Raw genomic sequence first — 13,920 nt, 5'->3', positions numbered from 1 at the left:
GGCCCTCATTAAGAAGTGGGATATTTGGAGTTCCTGTTGTGGCTCAGCAGGTTAAAAACCCAACATAGTGTTCCTGAGGATTTGGGTTCGGTCCCCAGCCTTGTTCACTGGGTTAAGGATCCGGCATTGCTGCAAGCTTCGGTGTAAGTTGCAGATGAGGCTCTGGTCCAGTGTTGCCGTGGCTGTGGCGTAGGCTGGCAGCTACAGCTCCAATTTGACCCCTAGCCTGGGAATTTCCATAGGCCACAAATGTGGCTGTTAAAAAAAAAAAAAAGAAAAAGTGAAATTTTGTAGACAGGCAAGCCAACAGATCATTCAGATGTGACAAGTACTATGACTAGAAAGCACAAGACTTCAGAAAGACTTCACAGAGGAGGCAACTAGGCAAGGCTCCCAGGGATGAACAAGAGCTTGCCAGATTGAGAAAAAAAAAAAAAAAAAAAAAGAAAGAAAAAAGAGAGAGAGAGGACTATTCTAGATATGAGAAATCTCACACGAGTAGAGACTTAGAGTTATGACAGTTCTTTTCACTGGAGGATGGAGGGGTAAGTTAGGGCCGGGAGAGAAGGAGTGTGCCAGGAGAGCTGGAGTTCATTTTATAGGCAACAGAGAGCCAGAGCAGACATTTAAGAAAGAGTATCATGGAATCACATTCTTTTAATTCAGAGGGAGATCTGGGTAATTAACTGAGAGGTGAAAGGTACCCAGGAGGTAGGGTAAGGACCAGGGTCAGGACCAGGGTCAGAAGAGTGATGGGACTGAGGAGACAACTTGTGCAAAGACCCAGTAGCCAGAGATCATAATACTGTTTTAGGAACTGTGGTTTCAGGAACAAGAGGATGCAAGTGGCAGGAGCACATTTGGGGGTGGGAGGACAGGATGATGGCTGCCCCAGGAGAAAGCAGATGGCTGCTCACTTGCATGCAAGGTGCTGTGGGTTGAAGTGGCAAGTTCAAGCTGAAGTTAGACCCGAGCAGAGGAGTCCTCAGGGCCTTGAAGTTCCACCAGTGCCTTTTTTATTTCTTAATTCCCGCCCCCCCCCCACCCCCACCATGGGGGCCTGGAGCCAGGGGATGGGAAGAGGTGATGAAGGCCTGCAGAAATGTCTTCTTGAATTAAACTAGGGAAGCAAGGAAACAGGGCTCCAGCAGAGGGGAGGGAGGATTGGAGCCTGGAGTAAGGGTCAAATGGTCAAGTCAGGTGAAGCCTGATGGTTGGGAAGAGGCTCTGGGAGATCAGGCCGCAGAAGGAAGTTCACTGCTTAAGATCTTGGACACCAGCTAGGATACAGCGCAGAGAGGGCTCCGAAGCCTGCACCTTGCAGCCCCCAGTGTGTTTGCTAAAATCTACACATTTAGAAAGTCTCAACTCTCTTTTAAATCGCAAATAATTCTCCACAGTGCTCCCAAATCTGAAATAAGCAAATCTGATCTAATCCTGTTCTCGGGGACCAGAAGATCCAATTCCCACGGCTCATAGACAGCTGAAGATTTCCTGTCTGCGGATTGTTTTGAAAGAAGAGTTGCAAAACGATTAAAAGCAAAACAAAAAGAGGACAATTTCAACCATACCAACTGACGAGTTTTGAAGAAATTAAATGCTGTAAAAGAACGAGGATGGGGAGATCACAGACCTCGCACAGAAACCTAAACCCATGAGAGTGGCATTTCAAAACCACCCATTTTCTGGAACATCTTTTGTAGCCAAATTCCAGATCCCAGCCACCCACGTCCCCGGAACGCTCCTGCCTTCACCCCCTCCCAGCTCCTCCTACCCCCCAGCCCCGACAGCCACCACCTCCTGCGCTGGCAGGATGACGTGGGCTGGTGGTGGCGCGGTCGCTCAGGTGAGGGGCCACCCGGTCCCCGGAGGCGCTGGCGGCCGGAGCCCATTTGCCGCCGCAGCGGCAGGGGCGGGAGGGGTGGGCGGGGAGGAGAAGGGGAGGGGGACGCCGGGGCGGAGGCTGGGGAGGGCGCGGGGTGGGGGCGGATCGCACCAAGGGCCGGGCGGGGCGGGGGGGGAGAGAGCGGCGCGCGGGGAGGGGCGGGGAGGGCGGCAGAGGCGGGGGCGCGCGGGCCAGCCCTGCTCCGCCTGGGTTGCCGGCTGACGCGCGCCGCAGTCGGAGCCTCAAGCTGCGCGGGTGCAGGGAACTGTGCGGGACTGCCAGAGGCTTCAGCTTCGTCGGGGACGGACGACACCGGCGTACGGGGTCGCGGACAGCCGCGCGTGGGCTGTGCGGTGGGCGCGGCGTAAGAACGTGAGTAGCTAGGTGCGTGGCTGGCGGTGAAACTCGGTCCTGCTCCGGGGCAGGGGCTGGGACCGAGGAGGGCTCAGGGGGGCTGCTGTGTTGTCACTGGGACGCCGGAACACCCGGGCTTGGCAGCGCCGCGCCAGCTGTCCCTGCGGCAAGGCTAACCTGGTCGCCAGCTCCCCCAGTCCCCTCTGGCGCCGGGAGGAAGAAGGGGACTAGATCCCCGGGCTGGCGAGGCTGAGCTACAGCCGCGCAGGCGTCCCCCTATCACCTTCCCAGTTTGTGGCCAACTTGTGTATCCGCGCCCTCCGCTTTCCGCGAAGCATTGCCTGGAAGTGGCTCTGGGGGCAGTTGGGCCTGAAGAGGCTGCCGGGGCCGGCCTTGCGGCTTCCCGGGCACGGACGCAGAGGGCGCAGGCTGCCACGCCGCAGGGCTGGCGGGGCGAGGAGCGCAGGTGCTGGGCCGGCGCGCTTGGGCGTGCGCGCGTTCCAGTCCCAGCGGACACATCTGGGCGTGGGCTTTGTTCCGATGCGCTCACACCTGCGCCGATAGCCGGAGTTCGGGAGCGGCCGAACTCCACTCTCGCCGGCCTGGAGAGAACTGGGAGAACCAGGGGTGGGGCACGAGAGAGACCCTGAAATCAATAGGGTAGGGGGCTATTGTCGGCCCTACAGGTCTGGTCCCCCGGTCCTGGCGCCCCGCCCGGCCTCCCGGGGCTGGGACTTATTGGGGTTGGCACGCCGGGGCTTGGGGCTGACTCAGAAAGCCCCTTCCCTGCTCAGGCTCCCAATGGTGGGATCTGGCATCAGCTTTTCTCGGGGGTGATGTGTAGAACCGGCAGTCGCAACCGGCCCTGGAGCATCCATCTCCCGGCCAGCGCCATCTGCGCCGCGCGCCGCCCCCGACCCCTACATGCTGTGCGGGTGGGCGTCGCAGCGCTCGGGTTCCCGGCGGTCCCCCAGCCCAGCCACTCCCCGCCCTCATCTGCCCGTGCGCAGAGGGGGAACCGGGCTGCTGCTGTCCAGTGAGCCAGGGAACGGTCGTTTCTCCCAAAGCTGTTTACTCTGGGCACCAAACGCCGCCGGAGGGTTCCCTGGGCCCAGGATAGGGGTGGGGTGAGGGCCTGGTGAGCAGGTTGCTCCCTTCCGTTCAGGGTCGTCTCCCCTCCGGCTCGACTCCCGGCCGGCGGCAGCATCTTCTATCCTCCGCACGCTCGCTCGGGAACGTCCCTGCGCAGCAGCAGGGGAGGAGGGAAGGCGCGGAGCCGTGGCGTGTCTTTCCCACCCCGCCTCTCTTCTGCCGTTTTCGCACCAGCAGTTCCAGCCGGAGGCTGCATCTGCGGAGGAGCCGCCTGTCCTGAGAGCTAAGCGTTCTTTTCCTTCCCAGTCGCACAAGGTTAACTCGCAGAGGTGCGGGTAGGAGGGGCAGGGCCCTTCCTTGCCCGAGGCTCCAGCAAGAAGAGCTGGAGCGGAGTGTAAAGGGGCAGGAGACATTCTTTCTGCGCCAGGAGCTCCCCCTGGGGCTATTCTGGAAGGAACAAGGTAGCCACTGAATACAAGCATCTGGGGGCTGGGCCGCTTTGTTTGGCACTGCTTTATGCTAACCCTGCCCTGTTATTAAAATATGGTAATAATAGCTCACGAGTAAATGAGGCCTTCCGGAAGTAATGAAGTTGATTTAGGCATTTGGATACTTTTGACTTTCTTGGTGATGATAGCCAACGTTTTCTGAGCGCTTCAGATATGCCAGGCACTGTGCATGTTACATGTACCTATCACCTCTATTTCCACAGCAACCCCATTTTAAAAATTAGGAGACAGAGACTTGGAGAGGTCAGATAACTTTCCCAAGGCCACACAGCTAGGACGTGAGGCAGCAGGGATTAGCTTTTTGCGCTTACACTTTACCATCCAAGGCTGTGAAAATGTGCCTTAGTTTAGGAGAAGCCTAAAACCACCCAGTGTTTAAAATCAGGGACATATTATAAGCCTATTTAATTCTGGCCCCTGCAGACCTCACAGTAGAAGGCAATATTGTAATCAGCGAATTGCATTGTGGAATAGCCTTTTTATTGCCCTGTATGGCCCTTCAGTTCCTTCACATGTTTCTTTATTCTTGTTAGCTTTTAAGTACTTGGCTGTTAACCCACAATCCAACCAGTTACAGTCACTGGACTGTTCTTAGTGACTGGAGACCCTTGCGATTCCAGGGTGGCCGAGAGGTTCCTGGCACATCACAGCTTTTGAGAAAACCTCCTCTTTTTTTAAGAAAGGGCAAACATTTCCATTTGGCAAACGTTTCTGTTTCAGATTCCCAGCCCTGATTCTCCTTTGTAGATTCTTATGACTGCTCAAACTGGATGTTGGATTTGAATAAGGCCCTAGTATAAAAATTTCAGGAAAGCATTAGTTATCTTGAGTATACGACTGGGACACATTTATAAAGATTCTCCTTGTTAACAAAAAGAGACAGATTTGAAAGAAAGTGAAATCACCTCTTCCTGGAATAGCTTTTAGAATGATTGTAATTGACTGACCAATTGGAAAAGTGAATTCATTTTGCTTTCTTAATCCTACTGGCTCATGGTCTTCTTTCAGTCTGCTTTTTACTTTATTACAGCGAAGTTGTGAAACATTTCACATAATCCAGGAATTTAGAGCTGTAAGAAAAGCCTGTTCCTAAACCTTTGGGTTTCAGAATGGATGCAGTGGCGCTCAAAGAGTTCACCCAGCCATCTAATGCAGCAGGTGATAAGGTTTTTGGCCGGTCCACTTACAGCACATCATTTTTGTTCTTGCAGCAGCAACAGTAAATGAAGAGCAAGTCATCTTTGGAAATGGTACTTCCTGTGAGGCTAATGTGACAGTGTGTTTGGTGCAAATGCTTCAGAAGGGTGAGAAGGTGCTAAGAATGTAGCACCCATTCTTTGGTGCTGCAGCCCAAGAATGTTCTACTTGGGCTGTAGAAAATTTCCTTAAGAATCTTCTGAAATAGTTCTTGCATGTAGGATCATTCTCCTTGTATAATCCATTGCATATAAATAGAATCTGTGGATGTTATGTGATGTATATGCAAAGGAGCTATTTAATGGAACCCCTCAGGAAGCTTTCTGGTTAAGGGATAAACTCATTCATTCATTCTTTCATGCATATTTACTGAGTGCCTGAGCGCATGGCCTGCTGTTCTAGGCACTGGGGCTACTGTGGTGAAGAAAGCAGAGTTCCTGCCCTTGGAGGACATTAATTCCATTTTTTTTTGGGGGGGGGGTCTTTTTAGGGCCGCACCAGTGGCATATGGAGGTTCCCAGGCTAGGGGTTGAATCAGAGCTGTTGCCGCTGTCCTTTGCCAGAGCCACAGCAACACGGGATCTGAGCCACATCTGTGACCTACACCACAGCTCGTGGCAATGCCGGATCCTTAACCCACTGAGTGAGGCCAGGGATTAAATCACAACCTCATGGATGCTAGTTGGGTTCATTAACCACTGAGCCAGGATGGGAACTCCCAATTTTTTGTTTGTTTGCTTTTTTCAGGGCCACACCCATGGCATTGGGAGGTTCCCAGGCTAGGGATCTCATCCGAGCTACAGCTGTCAGCCTGTGCCACAGCCACAGCAACTTGGAATCCGAGTTGCATCTGTGACCTACACTACGGCTCACAGCAATGCCGGATCCTTGACCACTGAGCAAGGCCAGGGCTCAAACACGCAACCTCATGGTTCCTTGTTGGGATTTGTTACTGCTGCACCATGACGGGAACTCCTAATTCCAGTTTTATCATCTGTGGCTATATACTTACACAGATTCTTTTTCCACATATCATAAATGTCCGGCTTGATGAACTTGCACAGATTAAACACCCATCTAGCTGTTCTCAAATCAAGAAACAGACTGTTATGAATGTCCAGGAAAGCCCTCTCGTGGCTCCCACTGGTCATTACTCTCCGTTCAGGATAACCACTGAGACACCATGCTTTTTTCTTGATATTCTCACCATGAAATCAGAAGGGCTTAGTCTGAGTTAGCTTGGGCTGTCATAACAAAATACCATGGAGTGGGTAGCTTTCAGAAAGGACATTTATTTTCTGACAGTTCTGAAGCCGGGAAGACAGAGATCAGGGTGTCTGAGTGGGATCCGGGGGGAGCTCTTTTCCTGGCTTGCAGATGCTGGTTCTCCCCGGGTGCTCCTGGACCCTTCCTCAGCCTGTAACTGTGAAGATGTCCTTCTCTCCCTCTCTTCTTCATCCTGTAAGGCCACTGATCCTCTCGGATTAAGGCTCTGCCTTTATGACCTCAGGTGTCCGTAGTGACTTCCTAAAAGCCCTATCTCCAAATACAGTCACATTTGGGCTTAGGGCTTCAACATATGAATCTGGGGGGGGGGGGAACACAGTTCAGTCCCTAGCAGTCCTGATTTGCTGCCTCTGCCAGCAGCCTTTGGAGTTTCATCCCCATTTCCAAAGACCGTTTTCCATCTGAGAAGTGTGGTAACCAGTAACAAATTTAACTGGAATATCGAGTTCCTAAAGTATTCTTCCGTAGGACGTTTTGTCTGTGTGCCTCCAAAGACTGCTTTAGGTCAGCCTTGAAGTGCCGCGATGGTTGGCAAAGAGGAGTTTGCAAGCAATTGAACATTTCTAAATACCTTTAGATGTTCTTTCCCTTTTAAGTTTCTTGCCTTCCCCAGCTGAAGGAGCCTTGAACTTTCCTGCCAGATGAGGATGGAGGAGCGTCTAGGGCTTTCCTAGCCTCCCGATCCCTGGGGGCAAGGATCCAGTGGCTTATTTTACTTAACCCTTTGCCCACCCAGGCAAATGAAAAGCTCCTTTCATTTGAGAGAATCTTTATTGGCATCAGAGGCTGAAGTTTCTAAGAATGAGAAAATGGGCCAAAGGGAACTGATGAATGCTTATTTCCCCTCTCAAAATGTGAAGGAGAGGGCTACAAGAGGAAAAAATGGGAATGGCTCTGCCTCCAGTTCTAGCAACTGAAACATTTTCAATACCAGGTTGTCTTCAAATGGTGGAGCAGATGCTATCTGTTGGTAGGAAATTCTACATGTTTTTCCTGTTACTTTTTGTTTTTTACTGTGGTGACAAATGTATAACATACAATTTACTGTTTTGACTTTTTTTTTTTTTTTTTTTTTTTTTGGCTTTTTAGAGCTGCATCTGTGGCATATGGAAGTTCCCAGGCTAGGGGTTGAATTGGAGCTGTAGTCGCTGGCCTACACCACAGCCACAGTAACATCAGATCCGAGCCGCGTTTGCGACCTACACCACAGCTCACGGCAACGCCGGATCCTTAACCCGCTGAGCGAGGCCAGGGGTCACACCCGCAACCTCATGGTTCCACGTTGGATTCATTTCCACTGAGCCATGATGGGAACTCCTGTTTTAACCATTTTTTTTTTTTTTTGTCTTTTTGCCATTTCTTGGGCCACTCCCACGGCATACGGAGGTTCCCAGGCTAGGGGCTGAATTGGAGCCATACCCCCGGCCTACGCCAGAGCCACAGCAATGCAGGATCCGAGCCGTGTCTTCGACCTACACCACAGCTCACAGCGACGCCGGATCGTTAACCCACTGAGCAAGGGCAGGGATCGAACCCGCAACCTCATGGTTCCTAGTCGGATTTGTTATCCACTGCGCCACAACGGGAACTCCCATGTTTTAACCATTTTTAACTGTAGAGTTTAGTGCTATCAAATACTTCCCACTGTTATCCAACTATCACCACCGTCCATCTCTAGAACTTTTCTCACCTTCCCAAACTGAAACTCTGTGCCCATTAAACATTAACTTTCCATCCCCCCCCACCCCAGCCCCTGGGAGTACCATTTTGTTTTCTCTCTCTATGAAGCTGACGATGCTAAGTAGCTCCTATGAGTGGAATCATGCAATATCTGTCCTTTTGTGATTGGCTTAAGTCACTTAATGTAATGTCTTCAAGGCTGATCCGTATGTCAGAATTTCCTTCCTTTTAAAGCTGAATAATATTTCACTGTATGGACACACCATGTTTTTTTATTCATTCATCCATCAGTGACGAGTTAGGCTGCTTCCACTTTTCCGCTTTTGTAAGTAACACAGCTAGGAACGTGGGTGTACACATACCCTTTTGAATCACTGCTTTCAACTCTTTGGAGTACATACCCAGAAGTAGGATTGTTGCATCGGGTTCTACTTTAATTTTTTGAAGAACCACCATACTGTTTTCCATGGCAGCTGTGCCATTTTACTTTCTCAGCAGCACTGCACAAGGCTTCCATTTTTTTGCATCTTTGCAAACACTGATTTTCTCTTTTCTTTCTTTCTTTTTAAAATTTTATCATAGTATAGTTGACTTACAATATTGTATTAGTTTCAGGTGTACAGCAAAGTGAATCAGCTGTGTATATAGATAGATACATACATACATACAGATATATCCTTTTTTTTTTCCCATTTAGGTTATTACAAACTATTGAGTAGATTTCCCTGTGCTACACAGTAGGCTCTTGTTAAATGTCTCCTTTATACCGTAGTATGTTTATGTTGCTCCCATCCTCCTGTTTCCTTCCTACCCCTCCCACGGTTTTCCCTATGGTACCTATGAGATTGGTTTTGAAATCTGTGGGTTTATTTCTGTTTTATAGATATGTTTTTTGGGTTTTTTTTTTTTTTTTGGTCTTTTTGCCTTTTCTAGGCCCGCTCCCATGGCATATGGAGGTTCCCAGGCTAGGGGTCCAACAGAGCTGTAGCCGCTGGCCCACACCAGAGCCACAGCAATGCAGGCTCCAAGCCGCATCTGCAGCCTACACCACAGCTCATGGCAACGCTGGATCTTTAACCCACTGAGCAAGGCCAGGGATTGAACCCACTATCTCATAGTTCCTAGTTGGATTCGTTAACCACTGCGCCACGACGGGAACTCCTAGATATGTTGTTTTGTATCATTTTAATGTGATTCCACATATAGGTGATCTCATATGATATCTCTTTTTATCTGACTTAGCATGGTCATCTCTAGGTCCATGATTTTCTCATTTCTTGATAACAGCCATCCTAATAGGCATAATTTTAAAAGGTATAAGTTAATATTACTATGTATTATGAATAAGTCACAATATTTTCTAACGTATTGGTTTAGTTTTTATTAATGAGGAAATGTGTAGTTTTTCACAGGTGTTATTGACCACTTACTTGGTGTAAACCATGAAATGGGTGCTGTGGAGCATGTGTGTCGTAGTCTGAGAGAAGCCAGCCTTGGTGACACACATTCATGTGCTTTCGGAAGAAAATGTTAAATTAGCATATATGTGTTTGTAGTTCTTTTATGCTAAGTGATTGTGCCCTGAGGTTCGCTTACCTATTAGCATGCTTTTATTTTGCTGAAAACTTTGATAGTATGATTTTTAACCCAGATCAAGAGCACATTTGCTTCATGTCTGGAAATAGGTAGGAACAACGTTCACTGAAGGTTTAGGGAATGTGCCTGCGTTGTCAATTCCAAGTCTGCCCTGGGCATTTCTTCCCACCACAGAGTCTTCAAAGATGACAGCACAAACTCTCACCACCCAATTATAACTGCTTAGCTGAGCTAATAAAAAAGATGTGGTGTCAACTTAATTGACCTATTTTACTGGCCTGCAAGCTTGGAATTTCAAATTAGAAAAAGGCAATTTTTAAAAGTCTGATGCAGAGTTTCCCTGAAATGACTAAAAAGCAACAACAACAACAGCAAAACCAGTGAATCTAAGAAGTACCCGTAGTAAAAGGGACCAATCTACAGATGTTCATCTACCGCACATACTGTCCAAATGGCTTATTCAGCTGAAAAACGAGAATGATAAATAAATCTTGCCCAGGTGTTCTTTGATTTTCTTCCTTATGGTCCCATGCTAAAGCATTGCTTAATTTACCAGAAATTGAAAATGACAGTTCCTATCTGATGAAGATGATACTTAAAAAAAATTCTCGTTATTAAATGATGATTGGGCTGGAAAGGATTATGTTGAATATACATCTATAGTCATATGTATATTTACATTATCTGCCATGCATGGAGTATTGGTTCAAAACCTGCTGTAACCAGAAAAATACATTCCCAAGGCCATCTGAGGGAATCCTGTAGGAGGTCTTCTACTGTGTAATATGCAATGAATTTGATTTCTCTTTCTCAAGTGGGCTGAGAGCATTCAAAAAATTCAGTATATGTATTCGGTATGGAGTGATCTTTTTCCAAATTTCGACTTGAAAGCTAATTTCATGTCACATTCAGATGCCCTGGCATTTGAACGCTATGATTTATAGCATACATTTTGGACGAATGTTACAAACTCTGGTGAAACACCCTGAACAGCTCCTTGCTCAAGTGGAAGGGAAGGGAAACGTACTAATTGTCCCCTCATTATGCCTGAAGGTAAAAACGGACTGTGGAGAGAGTTTGGTCCTGGAGGGTTTTTTTGGTCTCTGAGGAAGGATGCCTGGAGCTGGTGCGCTGCTGCCTTCCAAAGCCTGGTGCGGCTTTTCAGTGCCTCACCTCAATAGGGAGCTGAGCGGACAAAAGTGAACAAAGGAGGTCTGTTTTGCCTGCCCCACTTGCTGGGCTGTTGTCTTGGCCCTTTTCAGCAAAGGAGGGGTGGGGGGAGCTGGGTCAAAGTTGAAGAACACTGAAAAGGAATTCAAGCTTCATGTCGAAGTTTGAATTATAGCTGTGGTTTGAGTGCCGTGTCGATTAGCTGGAATTGAAAATTTTGAATCTGCGAAGCTTAAGTGACAGATGGTGTTGGAACAGCATACACAGAGCTGGATGGTATGCCCGGGATGTGGCGGGCCCAAGCGAGGCACTCGGTAAGCATCTAGTTAACTGACAAAAGTTGTAAAACTGTAGGAAGTGCAGTTTGATGCTGTGTGCCCCACTAAGACGTTGGACTGTCTGAATTAGGGAAGGCGTCTGGCATACGCTCAGATGCTGGTTCCCCCTAATTGCATTGCAAATATTCTTCTGACTATGCTGCTGCTCCCCTCTCTTATCTAGTGAAATAAATAGAGTTGCCCAATCAGCGTCCCTTGTAAAAATCTCATTACTGTGTTTGGGTATTGACCACAGATTGTTTTGGTAAATGGCAAATAAATCTGTCCCTGATATCGACTAATCGGTGCTTTTTCTTTTGTGAGTGTATTTATGAAGAGTGGTTTCAGCGTTCTCTTCTTAATGGGAGTCCAGTGTTATTATGTTTGCTGTTAAAGTTTTTTAAGATGGTACACGGTTCCCTATCCAATTTGTTAGGCAGCATCTGCCTTAAAATAGCTCCAACAAGAAGCTAGCTGTGTGTATAACTAGAATAATAAGACAGCTACTGGGAAGTCAAGGTTATTGAAATGCAAGGGAAATAATTTAGAGTAACCACTGCTTCCTGGTGCTCCATAAAACTGCAATTGGAAAAATGTTGCTCTGGTGTCTTTGATTATTTAAATGACATAGTGTTTTGTTCCCATGGTTAGTAGCATGATGGTGAAAAGCCTTTTTTATGTACATTTAATACCTTCAAATGAATATTTCTATCGTTAGGGAAATAACATTAACGTAGCAATCATATGAATGAAATAGTAAAGTAAAAATTTTGAGGTAATTAATACCATAATATAAACAAAAGTGAATTTACTTCAGATTTGATTATAGAACTTATGTCACATCTTGTATCTTATATAACTCATGCAATCTAATTTGTATGCCTCACAAATTTTAAGGTAACTTGCATTTTCATAGTTAGGATAATAGTTGGAATAGGGTTGAAAAAGTCCGTGGCTCTGTATATGTTTCTGGTAGCAGTCACCTTGGTGCACAATCACAGTGGAAGGTAAAATACATCAAGGTTTATTGCGGACCTGGGACTAGGAGGGGACTCATTTAACAGCAGGGCAGAGTTCACGGTCAGATTTATTTGCTCGGACTGGGGTCGGAAGAGTAGAGATCAGAGAGTGTAAAGGATTCGAATGGAAGGCTCAGGTAGGTCATGAGAATTGTGGCATCCCAGAGAAGTGTCCTGTGGCAGAAGGAACTAGAGACATTTTGAATAAGGAGGAGAGGAGTTCCCATTGTGGCTTAGCGAAAACAAATCCCACTAGTAGCCATGAGGTGGCAGGCCCTATACCTGGCCGTGCTCAGTGGGTTAAGGATCTGGTGTTGCCGTGAGCTGTGGTGTAGGTTGCAGACTTGGCTTGGATCCTGCGTTGCTGTGGCTGTGGCTGTGGCTGTGGCTGGCAGCTGTAGCTGATTTGACCCTAGCCTCGGAACCTCCATAAGCTGTGGGTGCCGCCCTGTGAAAAGAAAAAAGAAAAGGGGGGGGCAGTAAAAGACAAAGCATTGTAAAAGTAATAACTTAAAATCTGAAAGAAAGAGAAAGGGAGAAGAAAAAAAAATATTTGTGGCAATTGCTTGGCTGATGGAGACTGGTCTCCCTAGCATCCAGTCTAAATATATATATATATATATATATATATATATATATATATATATATATATATATTTAAATTTTTTAATCACAAGATAGATGATTTACAGTGTTGCATTAGTTCAGCAGTTACAGTCACACACATATTATCCATATTCATTTTTTCCATCTTCTTCCATTATGTTATTACAAGATATTGAGTATGGTTCCCTGGGTCATACAGTAGGTCCTTGCTGGTTATCTGTTTTGTATGTAGTAGTGTGTATCTGTTAAGCCCAAACTCCTAATGTATCCTTCCCCCCTTTCTAAATATTTTAAAAAGACTATTGTGATACTTTAGGCCATTGAAGTAACTTGACATCAGAGAAGAGAAATAACTCATACATCACTCTGCAAACATGAAATATGATAGTACACTATTTGTGTTGAAAAGGAAGGCATTGGAGAGAGTTTAGCAGGAGTCAAAGGTAAAGGCCACTTTACCTTTGACTCCTGCTAACGTAACACCGTTTAGTTCTTAGGGAACCCATCTCCTTCTCTCCAGCACTTTGTTCCTTTATCTACAGATGGCTCTGGCTTGAGACAGTTAGATCCATGAGAATGTGAACTTGCCAAACACATTTGGGGTGATTAGTCCTGTTGAACAGGATTCTTCACTTTGCACAGGAGTATATAAGAGAACTTCAAATTTCAACTTAGGAACAATTGTTCAGGGATGTCCACGTAGACAGAATAAGAAGCATGAGAGATACTAAGTGAAACCCTAGCAAATAGGGTTAAGTGAACATCAGTAAAGAGAAGCAAGTTCCTTTGTGGCACTGCAGGTTAAGGATCCAGCATTTCTACAGCTGTGGCTCTGGATATAGCCTTAGCTCAGGTTTAATCCCTGGTCCGGGAACTTTTGCATGTTTGGTATTTGCTGTAGATAGCATTGAGAGGCAGTTCTCTAACGAGAAAGGAATGCTGATAACAAAATAGTCGTCCAGGTAATGCAGGCATTTTTGGCTTTGCTCATACTAGAATTTTCTGAGCTTTCCCCAAGCTTCTGTGCATGGACACACAACCCTTGCTCTGTTCTGCTTGAACCCTGAGCTGCATTTCTCATATGCAGTGGTGTATATGCATGAATCCCTGTGTTTGATGAATGAATAAATGCAAGAAGGAATGACTGAATCCAGACTGCAAAAAGTCAAATGGATCTTTGGTTGGAGAAAATTGGGGAATTTTGTCCC

The 13,920-nt window shown here is 47.1% G+C and overlaps 1 protein-coding gene across 47 annotated transcripts in view; it reads left to right on the top strand.

Annotated features, from left to right (window-relative positions):
• Positions 1-1,810: 1,810 nt before the first annotated feature.
• NRCAM (neuronal cell adhesion molecule) overlaps positions 1,811-13,920 on the top strand; it is a 317,402-nt gene continuing 305,292 nt past the window's right edge. For 35 of the 47 annotated variants that reach the window (XM_084977470.1, XM_084977482.1, XM_084977489.1 and 32 more), the window contains exon 1: positions 2,094-2,257. The gene's annotated coding sequence lies outside the window, so the exon portion shown is untranslated. Of the gene's footprint in view, positions 1,847-2,093; positions 2,270-10,889; positions 11,085-13,920 lie in introns of those variants that run through there. The other 12 variants (XM_084977472.1, XM_084977490.1, XM_084977476.1 and 9 more) reach the window with 3 other exon arrangements.

This window comes from Sus scrofa, chromosome 9 (assembly GCF_054392235.1).
Source record: "Sus scrofa isolate SSC_HxYL_T2T_F1_AM1 chromosome 9, Sscrofa_HxYL_maternal_Yorkshire_Landrace_v2.0, whole genome shotgun sequence".
Lineage (NCBI taxonomy): Eukaryota > Metazoa > Chordata > Mammalia > Artiodactyla > Suidae > Sus > Sus scrofa.
Note: the sequence above shows the minus strand (reverse complement) of the source record. Positions and strands in the feature narration are given on the sequence as shown.